A 4,890-nucleotide genomic window follows, 5' to 3' on the forward strand; every position below is an offset into this window, starting at 1 on the left:
CTAGCACGCTCCACTAACCAATATGAGAATGTACTGTTGAAAATGGCTGAGTGCATATTCTTGCGAGGAGTAAGCTCTGAGCCAAAGGGTGTAATTTTACATGCTTACAAGTGTGAAATTCTTGGAATTACTCAACAATGCGACAAAACAACCATGTATGTTGCTGTATACACAGTATCTCAATCTACTTATTCAGATCTCAAATTACCGTCTTTCTGTGTTTCCATCAGTATCTGCAATTGATTATACACCGTTTAAAATGAGACAGCTTGTATTGTTGCAGAAAATAGCTTTAACTTGTCGAGAGTGTTTTCATCAAGGCATGATTTATGTTTAGTGAGTGAGTGGTGAAAAACATGTCAAATTGACATTTTTTCCCACTCCTCCTGTCTGCTTTGTTTGCAAAGTGATTCAGATTGTTCCGTTCACTGAGGGATGAAGAGTTTATCCATCACGGTTGACAAATATCTCCTGCACTTGATCACAACATAAAAGAATGAAGCCTCTCTGTAGGGTAGGGAAACTTGGGCCAAGCGGGAAACGTTGTCTTGTCAGCACTAATTAAAGTCTTGAAAAATGCAGCTTTCCAGGAGTGCAGTGTCAATCGTTTTGAGGAGTGTCTGACAGGGTCAACGGATCTCCTATGCACTATGTGCAACTTCATGCCGCAGGCTCACAGGATGTGCCAATAGTGCGCACAACATCACTGTTCAGAGGACTTGCCGGTGACCCTTAAATGTCACCTGACATTTCGACGGGTTTTTCTTCTCACCTTGTTAATATATGGAGGTTGGAATTTGTAAGGGAAAGTTAATAACAAACCCAGTGGCTGTTTGTATAAAAGGTGACGGGGCATCAACTACTAAAGCAGTGTACAGACGAGGAACACACAAGAAAGCTCTGGTATTTTCTGACAACAGCAATGTTATGAATTTGTCATACAGCGGAGACCTTTATGATTCATTACAGAATGGTAGACCAAGTTATTATGTAGACAAAGCAACATATTTGATGTCATCACACCTATACTGTACCTGGTCACACGTTTCCAGGCACAGATCATCGGGCTATTCCCCATCGTCTAATGGAAAAATATATATATATTGGCAGTCACACCAACAAGACTGTTTGAATAACAAACTCGGGCCCAATGGAACCATTTCTCGGGAAAACTCACAGGAAAGAGGGCTACAGAAAATTGCTGTAATATTAATAATCACAAGGCACAGTATACGCATTAAGTATGCTGAAACATTGTACTTGTGATTCCCAAACCACGTGCTAAGGCTCACTAGTGTGCAGTGAGAGATCATTCAAACATGATTATTTATTCATTAATAAAATAGATCTTGACTCACCTCTCTATACAAGACATACTGTATCGTGCCGGAAGGTACAATACAGTAAACCTGTATACTTGTTGCCATTCGTACAACAGAATACGTCATGGGTTCTTGCAAACATTTCTTGGTTCCGTAAAGGTTGGGAAAACACAGAAAAATACAATGTGAAGGGGTTCAATGTCTCCTGCCCACAACCGTGCACCCAGCCATCAACAATACCCATTCACCATCCTAACTGCTGACACCTTCACTAAGAAGAATTATTTATGCGATTGACCTTGGTAAACTTTTGATTGTGAGGATTATTTGAACGAGTGACTCACAGTTCACGGCAAACAACATTGTTTACTGACAAAGCACCTCTCCCCACTGCTGCTGCTACTGTACAACCCAGTTTGTGGGCTTACTGTTATATTTAAGTGGGTCAAAAAAAGTTTGAGAACTCAAGTTACCAAAGGCTTAAAGCGACACACAGGCAAATAGGAAGGCAAACAGCTTACCCCCTATCTTGCTTCACTCTCTCCCACACTGGATTAAAGGGAGATAGAGAAGTTAGTCATGGAAATGGAATGATTTATTTAAGACAGGTCGCTCCAGCAGGAGTGAGCAGTCCCCGGGGACACTGTTTTCCGTGCACTGCTCTCTCTCACTCTCATTGCACACGTATTATACATATGTACGGTATGTCCTAAGGAAAGAGGTAATAAAGATGTTACGTGCCGTGATGAATGTGTCTGCGGTGTTATTACTCATACCCGTCAGACTGATTTATCGTCATCATGACTCATTTTTGTGAAGTGATGCACTGTTCATGTTTCATCTCTTTGAGCTTGTGTTGTTCATGTGTTTATAATTGAAATGCAATATCTTTATGAGGGTGTGCTGGACTGCTATTGTTTGGCAGCCAGTTCAGAATGGGCCCTGGACTGGGTAAAATCAGATGGGAGAGATTCATCTCATATGCAACTGCATTGAGAAATGGTGCTTTAGACAATTGATGAATAAAACATTTCCTGGTATGTAGTGTGGAGAATTTTTCTATGATACTCAGCATGCCTACCTATTTTCACTTCTAGTTGTTTTTTTAACACTTTTTTAGATGTAATTACCACATTCTTGGAGACACTTATGTCTCCTTAATTTAATCGGAATCAAGATCGGGAAATGTACAAAGTGTTGAACACAAATGTCAATGCCAAATATGTCCCATTTGCCGTTTCATTCCGAGTGCAAGTGTAGCGCAAAGCGCAGTTTAATTGCGTGTGGGTAGAATTATCTTTGTTTTGGTAATTTCATAGACTGCAGGTAGAATTGGGTGTTAATGGAGCATTGCACCTATGTTTGCTGTTATGGGATTGAAGCAGCCAACTCCCTGCCAATCAAAGCAGCTCCCTTCAATCTCATTAAAATGAGGGCAGTGGAAAGCGCACATTGTAGTAAACATGTTCATATCGGTAAACTACAAGATCTTACTTTGCAGAAGATGTCTTCAGCCACACATGTCACATGGGCAATTGGACCCTCACAAGGGTCGCGGTTGTGCTGGAGGCTATCCCAGCTGTCTTAGGGCAATAGGTGAGGTAAACCCTGAATTGATTTCCAGCCAATCGCTGGACACATATAGACGAACAACCGTTTGCGCGCACACTAACACCTAGAGCAGTGGTGGGCAAACTACGGCCCGCGGGCCAAATCCGGCCCGTTGGTCTTTTTAATCCGGCCCGCCGAAGGTTGGTCCACAGTTAAGGTTCGATGTGAATGATTGCATTCATTTCAATTGGACTTGTAATGATAGGCATTTCACCGCCAGGTGGCGCATTGACTTGAAGTTGTAGAACATAGGTGGGGGGGGGGGTCTTTTCGACCTCTGTATCGCTCTACTTCTACTGGTCTGATCAGAACTCATCTGCAGCAATGCACAGGCTAAAATAGGTCATCAACAACACTGTTGTCATTTAAAAAAGTATATTAATAAGGTACTATAAGTTACTTATAAGGTACTGTAAGGTTAATAAGGTACTTTCATGCTTTTGTTCTGTTGATGTTTGACATGGAAATGCAGTTTTGTTTTTGTTTTTTATGTACCATAGCTCGTGCTGACCTGGCCATTCTGTCAAATTTTAAAAGTCAATGCGGCCCCCGAGCCAAAAAAGTTTGCCCACCCCTGATCTAGAGTGTTCCATTAACCTACCATGCATATTTTTGGGGATGTGAGAGGGCACCGGAGTACCCGGCGAACATCCGCGCAGGCACGGGGAAAACATGTAAACTCCACACAGGAAGGCCGCAGCCCGAACCTCTGCACTGTGATGCGGATGTGCTAACCAGTCGACCATCGTGCCGCCCTGGAAAAAATTATAGGTCATGAAATTATTTTAATTGCAGTCTATTTATGGAAGGCTTTTATATTTCTCCATTATCAGGTACTATATGATCTTTTAACTCACACAACCACCCACAAGTGCATGCTTTAGCATAATCGTCGTGGTTTGTGGAATTTGCAGTCACAGATGTTAATTGGTTCATGTAGTGCATATCTCTGAAATTGTTCTGTCGCCATAAAGTGTTTGTGTTCTAGATGTATTTTTGTGTATCTCGTGTGTGTGTGTGTGTGTGTGCGCTTGAGTGAATTGTTTGTTTGAACGATTAAGATGACATATGTTTCTGGTGGCATGCGATCTAATCTGCGCTTAATTATTGTTAATTCCATGAGTAACTTGATGACAAGATGTAATAATTCATCCATCCATCCATTTTTCAAACCGCTTTATCCTCACAAGGGTCACAGTGCATGCTGGAGCCTATCCCAGCTGTCTTCGGGCAGTAGACAGGGGACACCCTGAACCGGTTGCCAATCAATCGCTGGCCACACAGAGACAAACAAGCATCCGCACTCACACCTAGGGACAATTTAAAGTGTTCAATCAGCCTGCCATGCATGTTTTTGGAATGTGTGAGGAAACGAGGACCTGGAGAAAACCTACACAAGCACGGGGAGAACGTACAAGCTCCACACAGGACAGCCAGAGCTGGGATCAAACCCACGACCTCTGCACTATGAGGTCGACGCACTAACCACTGGAGCACCGGGCCTCCCAAGATGTACTCAAACACCGGTAATATCAAATTTGTGCGCTGATGCTGCTTTGGTCTGACAGAAATTATTTGATTGGATCGCGGTTACACCTCAGCACAACTGTAAACTCATGGTTATGACTTGCATCTCTCTAATCATACTGATGAGTGGTCTCACATCTTGTGATGTGTTTGGATTCACTAGAATACTTCAAACTGCTCTGTGGTATAATTTAAGAATCAATGTTCTTTCAGCAGGTATCAAAGCAAAAGCTCGTGGGGTGGTTTTGATGTGGCAAAAACGAGAAAGAACTTCCTGCTCATAAACAATCAGGGAATGAGTGTGAGAAATGTCTGCAAAAGCATTGGAGCTGATCAACACTTTTTAAAAAAAAAATAAAAATGGCAGCAAAAAACATCACTTTGGGAAAGGAGCGAAAGGATGATCTCACTCATACCTCTGACTGACTCA

The 4,890-nt window shown here is 42.2% G+C and overlaps 1 long non-coding RNA gene across 1 annotated transcript; it reads left to right on the forward strand.

The window, feature by feature from the left end:
* The first annotated feature begins 2,426 nt into the window (after nucleotides 1-2,426).
* On the forward strand, nucleotides 2,427-3,507 carry LOC127599441 (uncharacterized). The gene is made up of 2 exons (XR_007962110.1): nucleotides 2,427-3,319; nucleotides 3,360-3,507. It is a non-coding gene; the product is annotated as an uncharacterized LOC127599441 (long non-coding RNA).
* The last annotated feature ends 1,383 nt before the right edge of the window (nucleotides 3,508-4,890 follow it).

The sequence above is a fragment of the Hippocampus zosterae genome, chromosome 4, assembly GCF_025434085.1.
Source record: "Hippocampus zosterae strain Florida chromosome 4, ASM2543408v3, whole genome shotgun sequence".
Classification (NCBI taxonomy): domain Eukaryota; kingdom Metazoa; phylum Chordata; class Actinopteri; order Syngnathiformes; family Syngnathidae; genus Hippocampus; species Hippocampus zosterae.